Genomic DNA, 11437 nt, shown 5'->3' on the forward strand with positions numbered 1-11437 from the left:
CAAGATGGTGAACATGGCAAGTCAGCTCCTGGTGGAAACAGGCACACAGGTCCCCAAGGCCAGAGAATTCCTTCCTTCTCCTCTAGAGAACAGGTTGGGTTCCCTTCCCTTTGACATAAACCCTCAATATTAGAGCACATTCCCAAACCAGCCATTCCTGGTTGCCATATTGGTGGATGTCGGCTCACTTCAGCAAACTCATTTGATGAGCTTTAGTTGGATGCCAACATCAGCCAGGTACTGAGAGAGGCTGAGGATATGAAGGTGATAATGACATGGACCTCACCTTCTCATCTTCAGGGAGCCCCCCTTCTATCACAGGGGACACGCCAGGGCAAGGATGTGCTACCATAGACAAGGAAGCATGAGAATGTGATGGGAAACCTGGATGTGGTGTCAGAGCTCAATTCTGGCCCAGGACCTCCATTTGTTTTGAGCTTTAGGTCCTAAGGCCCGTTACTTAATCTCTCTGTGCCTCAGTTTCCCTGATGGTGAAAAGGGATCATAAGGGTACCTACTCCCTGGTTGACAGAAAGATTAAATGAGATGAGATATGGAAAGAGCTTAGCGTGGTGCCTGGCACACAGCAGAGACAATAAATGATAGCTTTTAATCATAGCAAATGATTTGTATAGAGTTCTGTAGACACCCACACACCGGGGTTCATATTTGGCCACGTGGAGGGTAAATTGCATCCCTCCCGTGTTTGCACCACAGTTAGTATTGTGGCAGTAAGCTGCTCCAAACTGCATTTGGGGAGCCAGAGTAGTTGGTTTTGAGCTGGACCGTCTTCCAGAATTGTCTCCAGACTGTCTCCTGCAGTGGCCCCAAGTCTCCTTGAAGCAGACATGATACATCAAAGTTTTCACGTTATCAGTAATTCCTACACTTGGCAAAAGGAGTGACTCTGGGGCTGCATTAGGGTCTGTGTCTGGGAGTGCCTGGCCTCAGGTTCTGTTGCTGAGCAGTAGTGAGGAGCCCATGGAGGGGGAAGCAAGGTTCGCGGGGTGAGGGGAGTGGAGGGTAGAGGCAGCACCTCTCCTGGGCAACTGCTGGGTGACACCCAGGCAGCCCTTCGGGATGAACAGCCCGCAGACCAGTCTGGCCACACCCTCACCGACGATCAGCCTGCACTAGGAGGCCCGTCAGCCTTTGCACAGAGGGAGGCTGGGTGGAAATCCCCAGCACCGATGATGAGACCTGGTTCAGCACATGCTTGTAGCTGCCTCCCATCGGCTGCCCAGACCTGCTCACTTGCATGCACTCCCTCCTCTCTGCTCTCCCCTCACCACGCACCAGGGACCTTCTCTGGGGGCTTTCTCAGATTCTCAGGCGTGGGTGGACTGCCCCGTCCGAACACCTTGAGCTCAGCCTTGCGGCCACTGTCACAGCCGTCACCTTACCTTTGTTAGGGCTCATGCTGTCTCCCCTGCTAAAGGATAAGCTGAACCAAAGGGACAGTGGCTATGAGCACAGTGTCTGAGGCCATGGAAGCACTCAGAGCATGTGATGGATAAATAAGCCTCCAGCAAGCTGGGGCCACTCCCCTTGAGGGGCTCCAAGGTCACCCTCGTCATCATCAGAATTGCAGCAAAAATAGTACCAGCACAGAGCTGTTGAGTTAAGATGCGTGTATCATTGTGTAGATGGTCTCACTTAGAATCCTCCCAACAGCACGGTGAGCCAGCTGGGTGTCATTGCTGTCACTGTTTCTGCAAGGAGGACAGAGATTTGGAGAGCTGAGCAGGTGCCCACAGCCAGGGTGCTGAGCGGCATCTGAACCTGAGCTGGGAGGCGGGTGCCCTTGCGCGTAGCAACCATGCAGGTGTGTTCCAGTGCCACACGGGGGACGATTCAGGCGGTGTGGGGCCACTGCATTGACACGAATCCCACCATGATAAGGCCACTCCCTAGTTCTGCCCTGATCCTGATCGCCTCCAGGACAGTCTCTCTGCAGACCACATACCTTGAACACCTTCTTAATGATGACTAAATTTTTTTTCTTTTTTTTTTTTTTTTTGCATAAAGAGAGGGCGAGCCAAGAGCTCGGAGCCTTCGGCACACAACCATACCTGGTTAGATTCTGATGAGGGTGTTTTGCGCTTTCCTTTATTTAAATTTATAGTGACTTTCTCTTTATGGCACTTGAAACTGGTTTCCATTTGTTTACTGGCATCGTCTCTTTCTAAAGTAAGAATTTTGAGGAGAAAAGTATGGAGTGAAAGATATTAAGTGAGTGGTGGCGGAGGAGTGCCAGGCTCTGGGCTGAAGGATGTGTGTGATGGGTCCGCTGCACTGCAGGTCCGCAGGCCCTGCTCGGACTTGGCCTCGCGTCTTGTGAATGCCCGTCACCCTACAGACCGCAGGACACCCCTGGCCCTTCATCACACCTGTCTGGCTTTGTGCTCTAGCGATTCCCCGCCTCTTTCTTCATCTCCTCGGCAAGTCACAGGTTTCTAAAGTGCAAAGACTGCGTTGCATTTCTGCGTGTCCCTGGACACCAAGCATACTGCTCCCTGGTTGCTGGTGATTGATGGTCTCGATCTTGTGGGTGTCGCTGCTATCGCTCGACAGTACCTGGCTTGAGCATTTGGCATGAATTAACCGCTTACTCACACATTTGAGAAAAAAGGCCAACACAACTCAGAATTTTCCTATTATACGCATCTCTTGGCATCTCATTCCTTCTGGGGCTGTGGTGGCCTCAGCAGGGAGTGAGGACGGCTGCTCTACCCTGGGGAACTTTGGGCTGCTGAGGTTGGAGAACATGGGAGGGGATGCAAGCAGTAGTGACCTTTCTAGAAAAAATGAAGTGTAACCAGCTCTGACAAAATGTATGCGTATTTATGTCTTAGTTTTTTCTGTGAAACAATAACCCAGTAGTGATAGTGATGACCAATCAGAAAATGTTGATGTTGTAAGTGAAAGACACAGACTGGTGTTGTCTTAGAACATAAAGACTTGGTTGTCCAGATGCATGTCTGATTCAGGTGGGGCTTGATCCAGTGCCTCAGATGATGTCACTGTGGACCGGATTCTCTCAGTCTGCCTCCATTCTGTCTTCCGTGGCATTGTCTTCAACCTCAGTCTCCACGGCAGGGGATGATGGCTCTTCTTTCCAGAAGCCGAGGCAAATGTTGCCTGGCACGTTGCCAGCTCTGATGGGTGCCGTGCCCATCCCTGAACAAATTAGAGTCACACAGGCTGGAATTAAAGTTCTGAATCTCCCCACCCCAACTATGTGACCTTTGGAACGTCATTTCCTCTCCCTGAGTCTCATCTGTGCGATGGGGATAATGATAGTACCGGCTGGGTAGGGGTGTTGTGAGATTTAAATGAGAGAACGGAGGGAAGGCATGAGTATGCCCGTGGAGCATCTACTAAGTGTTCAGGGACTGGGCCACAGCAGTGAGCAGGGAGACCTGGTCAGTGCCTTCTGGCAATGTCATGGTTGTGGGGCACAGACACTCACTGGATCATCCCAGAAATAGGCATTTTGTCACAATTCTGAAGAACGCTGTAAAGGATCAGTCCTGGGTCTTCCCAGCCTGAGAGGCCAGGAGAGCGAACTAGCCTTGGTCTGGGGTCTAAGGGAGGTCAGATGACTCCGTGAAGAGTAACTGATAGACTGGCCTTGTCGCTGTCCCTGGGCCTTGCCACGTTCATCCTGCATGCGGTTCCCTCTGTCTGGAACCCTCCACCATCTTTGTGCGGGTTGGCCGCCTTCAGCTCCTTGGGCCTCAGCTAACCTCCCTCTGCATTCCGTTCACAATGGGGCCCCTCGCCCTGCCCTTCTTGTCACTCTCGAGCCCTCCCTTCATGCATTTTTCCTCATGGCGCTTGTCCCAGCCCCCAGTCACACTAGTTAATTATTTGTGTTTTTATTACTTATTGTCTTGCCCGCCAACCGCATGTGGGCATCACGGAGGCGCGCCCCTTGCTCGCAGTGCTGGCAGCCGTGTCTGGGGTAGAGTCGGGCTCCTCCTGATGGGGGCTCATCAGAAAGTTGTGGAGCGAATAAAGGAACAAACTGAGAACCCTTCTAAATGTATTCTCTCTGTGCTACCAGTTGACATTCCTGGAAACTAAGAGTTGAATCCTAAGGTTGAAAAAAAAAAGTCCCACGATTTCTTTCTTCCCCCATCCATGCCCGCGTTCGGGCAGGAGAGCTGGCTGCTCTCTGGCTCTGGGAAGGTATCAGGTCAAACCCTGCCCTCTGTGCATTTCTGAACTTGAGTTATGACTTCCAGACCCCACAGCATTGCTCTTTTGTTTAACTGGTGTCCTGCTGAGGGGCTTCTCTTGTCTTTTAGAAAGAAACCTCGCCTACATGAGAAAATGTGGAGCTCATTAAAAACCCGGATTGTGAAATTTCTTTCAGAAGGAAATGCATCTGAGCTACAACCCGGGAGGTTCTGAGGAATCCATTCCTTGTTCTAACTTCTGGAAAGTTCTGGAATTGGGGAATCCTGAGTAGGATTCTGTCCTGCCCTTCCCCACTCCCTGACCGTCGCCCCTCCTTCACGCCATGTGTTTTCACTTCTCTCCTGCACTTCGTTTCTGTACTTCTCCCCCGAGTCTGGACGGTCCCCAGGTGTGACGGAGACCGAGATAGGGAGGAACAAGGAGGGACACACCACAAAATGTAGGCAAACCCAACAGATATTTTTTCTCCGACCCTGGGAACAAAAGCTTAAATATTTCCATGTAAGGGAACGAAGCAAGTCGCGTGAGGAAACTGCCCCCCCCGCCCCCGCAAACCTCAATGACAACGAATTGATTGCTGCAGATTCTGATGTTTTGCCACTTTGGTTTGGGGCCCCAATTCCTATTCAAGTCAGCCAAGGTGTACAGATTCCTCGGGATCAAGGTGCTGTTTCATGCGCGTTGCAGGATTTCAGTCGCTGCGTGGGGCAGGTTTTAATGGGCCCGGTTCTTTACAGCTCCCTTACCATGCCCTTGACCGCATAACCTTGCTGTGCCCCCCGAGGCCCAAGAGCTTGGCCGCGGGAGTTGCTTTGGCCAATGGGATGTTCTCAGATGCGGTATGGACAGAGGTCTGTGTGTTGGGTGTTCTCTCTCTGGGGCCCCTCCCACTGCCATGGGAAGAACACACCTGGGATGACCTGCTGGAGGATGAGAAATGGAGCAGAGCTGAGTCATTTCTTTGTCCCGCCCAAAGTCAACCGGGATCCCCCAGCAGCCAGCTGATTGCCAGCAAGCCTGGCAAGATCTCAGAGCTGCTTAGCCAACAAATGCTCTCGTTCACCGTCGGTACGGTTTGGGGGATGTTTGTGATGCACACTACTATGGCTGTAGATAACAAATACACCCCCCTCCCAAAGACTTCCGATCTATCAGGAGAGAAAAGTACATGTACAATTACAACCACAACCACTACTATAGCTGGTCAATGCTTACTGATTTTGTGTCAGGCCCTATAGTCAATACTTCACCTACGTTCTCTCATTTAATCCATACGGCGACCCTACTAGGTAGTTACTACCATTATCCCCATTTCAAAGATAAAAAAATGTAAGGCTCAGAGAGGTGAGGTGACTTGGCCAAGGTCATACAGCCAGCAAGGGTCGGGTAGTCAGGCTTTCCATCCAGGTCTGTTTGGCTTCAAAGCCCGTGAGTGTTACCGTTATGCTTTACTACAAGTCTGCAGAGGCTGTAAGCGGCTCTAAGAGAGCCAGGAGGTATTTCCTTTAAACAAGCTCAGGTAGAACTTTCTAGAAGGGGCAGCATTTGGGTTTTGAAGTGGCTTTGGATAGGATTCATGCAGAGGTGGAGGGAATGGAGGAGTGCTTTTGTGAATATTTTTATTCTGCAAGCCGATCAAGCTACTATTCGACAGTGGCTGGAACCAAGTCTCCCAAATCCAGCAACTGGTTGCATTTGGTGGACACAGGAACTCACCACGTTAGGAGCTCTAGAAGGATACACTTTGTGAAAAATTCCTCTGATAAGAGTGAAGGCTACTTCAAGGTGGGTAAAACAAGCAGGTGTGTTGCGGCGTGTTGACTTAACTTGCTCAGAAGCATCTCTCCCATGAATCTGCTAGGATGCCTGGCATTCCCATCTTAGGGAGGCGCAGAAGGCGCCTGCTAAAAGCACACATGTTGGAGATAAGTGGAGAGGGTCTGTGTGTGTGTGTGTGAGTGGTCTGGCTGGGGGATCCTTGGGGGGGTTGCTGGGAAAGGAAGGAGCTGGAGGCATCACTGAAGAAAAACCTGAAAGGCAGGCCCTGAAGTGTAGGACAGAGATTCTCAAATTCAGTCTGCTCCCGCCGAGGGCTGATGCTGCTGAAGACAGAGCCTCTGCGCCCTTCCCTCGGGAACCGGTCCCTCCGTGGCGTGTCGCTGTGCCAGGCAGCCGTGAGGTCCCATCTGATGGCCGTCTAACATGCTGCTTCAGGGACGGCCCTCCCTCCCCTCCATGCTGTGCTGTTTCTGCTGCCACAAGAAATGGTTTTGAAAGAGCACTCGTGTCTTGCCTGTGAGAAGTGTGGAACCTCCGATTTTCTGGACAAGGTTTAAACGTTTATTTTGGTAGCACTTGCCATCCCCTGACCAGGTCAACCAGCATGCCCGTCCTGCCGCTGTTCTGGGGACAACCACCAGCAGACGCATCTTTCACCAGTGGATACTACAACCCCTTACCTCTGCACCAGCCACCATTGCAGTAAGTTGAGCCAAAACATCAGGATGCTTTTGACCGCAGGTGGCAGAATCCTCATTTGAACTGGCTCGGACAAAGATGGGAATGTACTTACTGGTGGGTGGATGTGAAAAGTCCAGGGTGCCATGTTGGATCCAGGGGCTCAACGTTTAGTCTCAGCTCCCTGCTGCTGCTTTCTACCTTTGCTCTCTCTGTGTTGGACGGACTTTCCCCTCGTGGGGACAAGATGGCTGCCAGCACCTTCGCGAGTCCCTCTGGTCCTCTCAGCAGCTGCATGGAAAAACATTCAGAGTCCCAGAACCGAATCTCTTTGCTCTGATGGGGCCAGGCTTGGCTCACAGCCCCGTCCTCCAACAAATCACTGCATTCAAGCTTGTGTTAATTTCCTTCAGCCGCTGTAATTAACCACCACAAACTCAATGGCTTAAAACCACACAAATTTATTATAATTCTGGAGGTCTGCCTATTTTAAAGGTGATGCGATGCTCTGGTTAGTCCACAGACATAAGCCTTGCCCTGGAGCCCCACACAAGCTACACAGAACGTGGAGAGACATAGTTTCTCAAGGGAAGATATAGTCCAGACCTGGAGGAACAGGATGTTGAAGGGGGTAGCAACAGCAAACACAGGAGAAACTCTGCAGCTCTTGTCAACTGTTTTTGCTAGACTCACTGTCAGATTCTTTTTTTTGGGATCAACCCAATTTCTTTTAGCCCTTTAACACATGTAATTGGCAGGGCTGAAGTTTGGAATGCATTGTGATAATTTTATTTCATTGGGAACTTTATATACAATTTATGTCACTCTTAAAGCAAGGAATTTGGAGCCGTGTACCTCCTGCAGTGCGTCTTACAATGAGCCCCATGCTGACGAGAAGGCGCATAGCTAGGACTTGGATAACATAGAAAAGTGCTTAATTATCTGGTTTCTGAGCAAGTCCAGGGTTCCACTGGGATAGGTTGGGTGGGAGGAGGAAACTCCAGGATAATGGAAAAGTACATAATGTATTATGTTACTCTTACTTAAATCCCTTAAATTTAAAAGAAAACAATCTTCAAAAGAGTCACAAAGCACATGAAGAGGCAACTTGAGGCGATGCTTCTCTAGATAAATCACAGTACTCTTAACGGCTGGATTTTGAATCACAAATTAAGTGAGAGGCACAAAGACAGAGCCGCACATCTGCCGGTTTGGAAGAAGTAGCTGGAAGATCAGCAGAAGGACCCTGCCACCCACTTGGCCGAGGCCCACACGAGTCCCGATACATCTCTCCTCAGCTGGGTGCGTTTGATGGCAGGGACAGTGAAGGGGGATCGAGGAGGAGGAGCGAGGCCACTCACTGCCTGCTGCAGAGGGGACACGGTCTTTCAAGTGACCTGGCATCAGCGATTATGGGAATAAGGAAGCTAGACAGATGGAGAGGTGAGCACTCGTCAATGATGCACAGAAGAACATGAGTATCATCATAGACCCAGGGTATGGGTTTGAGAGGCAGCTGCCTACTGGTTGTGAACCTTGTCCCTGGGATTGGATGATTCTGAATTTGAATCCTGACTTTGTCACTTTAATAGCTGTGAGGCCACGAACCGGTCACTCCAACCTTTTTGAGCCTCTATAATTGTTAACCTTTTTTTTCATCTAGAAAATGGGGATAATGATAGCACAAGATTTTTTGAGTTGTCACAAGGGCAAAACAATGATTAAAACCCTCACCATCAGCTCACCATCAAATCATGTGAACTGTGTTTCCTTTGCACACTGCATGGACTAAAGCCCAGGAGGACTGGTAGTGTTCCAGCCAGAATTTTTTCCATCGAATGTGACAGAATCCCAAAAAAGCTTAAACCAAAAAGAAATTATGAGCTATTACAAATGAAAAACGTAGGGATAGTGTGGATTTCAGGCCCAGATGTATCCAGGGGCTCAAAACAGGACACCAACCCAGTTCTCTCCAGCTCTTGACTCCACTTTCCCCCATGTTGGGTCCAGCCTCGGGCAGGGTCTTTCTTCATGGTGGCAAGGTGGCGACCAGTAGCTTCAGGGACATTTCCTTTCTTCTCCACAATCCCAGTGAATAGAGAACTTCTTTTTCAAGTGTTTTGGCAAAAGTCCTGAGATTGACTGATTTGTCTAACCTTGCCCAGCCCTGAACTGATCGCCGGGGCCAAGCAGACAGGATCTTTGGATTAGCCACATCTCAGTCACAAGCCCACATTGGAGTCCCAGACCCACTGACCACGTGGACAAAGGACGGTGGGTCCTCCAAGAAGAACCAAAAGGCAGGGCGGGGATGCTGGGTGGGAAAAAATAACCAGTGTTTCCCACAGCGGCCTTCAAAGTCATGGCTAAGGAATCAATCAGTGCACCACGAAGTGAACAAACAACCCAACAGAAACACGGGGAGGCCGCTGAGACCACTCCTGATTTTCTCAAGTCCTCCTTGCTCTGCACACCCAACCAGCTGGATCAAACCATGAGAGCGTAGGGAGCAAGCCCTCGGATTTCCCGAGGCAGCACCATGGTGTGGAGAGGTGCATCCTCCTGTGTCTGTTGGCCCTTGTCCCTGTTATAAGAAAAGTGATTTGGATTTTCGAAGTTCCTCTGTACCTTCAAGTTGCCAAAATAGATAACGTTTTATTAATTCCCACAGATTCTTTTAAGAGCTACTTTCAAGAATGATGACATTTCCCCTTCCCAGTGCAAGGAACAGCTCTCTGCTCATGTCCACGTTCCTCCACCTGAGCGATTTTGCAATCAAAACGCTCTGCTCCTTGTCCTCCTTCCCCTGTCCTCCCTCCCCTCCCCTGCTCCCCTCTCCCCTCCATGTTGCCCCTCCTCCTTGCCCAATTTAATGAGATCCTTCCAGATTTCAGTTATGGGCAAACCAGCTTTGTGATTTTGCCAAGTCTCCAAACCACCTTTACAATGACTACTTCATATTTTAGCTTAGGTTACTTTTTTTTTAATTAAATAAATTAATTAATAAGTTAATTTAGAAAGGAATTCTATTCACCACCACACATGGAAAACCAGTACCACTTGCCATAAATAAAAGATAAATATAAAATTAAATGCAATGAAAAAAATCTTACAAAATCTCAATGACAACAACAAGAACAACCAGATTCAAGACCAGGCAAAGAGCTTGAACAGACATTTCTCTGAGGAAGACATACTTAAGGCCAATAAACACATGAAAAGATGCTTGACATCATTAATCATGTGGGAAATGCAAATCAAAACTACAATGAGTAGTTGTACCACCTCACCTCACACTCATTAGGATGGCTACTATCAAAAAATTAGAAAATTAAAAAAAAAAGTGTTGGTGAGAATGTGGAGAAAAAGGAATCCTCGTGCACTGTTGGCGGGAATGCAAAATGGTGCCTCTGTGGTGAACAGTATGGAGGTTCCTCAAAAAGTCAAAAACAGAATTACCGTGTCATCCAGCAACTCCACTTCTGGATATAAACCTGAAAGGATTGAAAGAAGGCTCTGGAAGAGATATTCACACAGCCGTGTTCATAGCTGAATTCTTCACAACAGCTAAAACATGGAAGCAACCCAGCGTCCATCAACGGAGGATAAGCAAAGTGTGGTCCATACCTACTAGGGAGTACCGTCCTTCGAAGGGAGGGACATTCTGACACCTGCTACAATAGGAACGAATCTTGAGGACATCATGTGAAGTGAAATAAGCCAGACACAAAAGGCTGTTCTGCTGCGGGGAGGGGGAAACGGGGGAGTCAGTGTTTAATAGGGACAGCGTTTCAGTCTTACAAGGTGAAAGGGCTATCTGTGGAGAGGGGTCGTGGTGGTGGCTGTGCAAGTGTGAATATATTTAACATCCCTGACCTGTGCACTGAAGAAGGTTAAGAGGGTAAATCTGGTGTTATACATATTTTACCACCATGTAAAAAAAAAAGAGAGAGAGAGAAAGAGAGAGAAAGAGAGAAAGAAATCCTATCTGGATTCTGTGGCCGGCCCGAGGCCTCCAAGCCTGTGGCCTGTGTCTCTCAGCGGGAAAAGAAAGATTGTATGAGAGTCATTGCAGACATTCCCGACCCAGGAGCTCTCCTGGGAGCAGTCAGAAGGACCGAGGAAGAGCAGAAAAGGGGAGAACTTTCTCACAGGAGAGCACATGTTGTTGAATGTCCTGGCGAATACCTGCTCAAATCATTGGGCTCAGGTTGCTGACCTGGCTGAAGACCAGTTAAAATTCTGCCCCCACCGACCATCCAGCTGACTGTCGCCTCTTTTCTCAGCTCTGGTCTCAGCGCCCTGTATCCTGGGTTCTCTGTCCCAGACTTCCTGCTGCCGACTAGATGAGGAGACTCTAAGGCGAGGGCCAGAGCCAGGCTGGTCCCCCGCGGTGCGGGTGCCTCCCGATGCGCCCACTCAGGTGTGCTGGTTTTGGTCCAAGCTGTGGAAGGCAACGGACTCAGTGAGTGGCCTGAGCAGCTCTGATGCGTCCTGTATCTGGGCGCACCCGAAAACCACCTTCTACCCCTTCCTCTTTTTAGCTCGTTAGCGTACCTTTTCTTTCTCCAGCCACCCCTCAGTCCAAAACATCTTCTTTTGTAGGTGATGGGCATTTTATTTCTAAGGGAAGGGATAATGATGAAGAGATCCAAGTTCTAGCCCAGCAGGAACAGAAGATAATCCTAGTCTTGGGTGTTTTTCTAATTTTCAAAGCATGGAGCACAAAAAAATGAAGCAGGGCCCCCCTGCAGAGCTTATGTCCTGCTTGGTG

The sequence above is a fragment of the Halichoerus grypus genome, chromosome 10, assembly GCF_964656455.1.
Source record: "Halichoerus grypus chromosome 10, mHalGry1.hap1.1, whole genome shotgun sequence".
Classification (NCBI taxonomy): Eukaryota; Metazoa; Chordata; class Mammalia; order Carnivora; family Phocidae; genus Halichoerus; species Halichoerus grypus.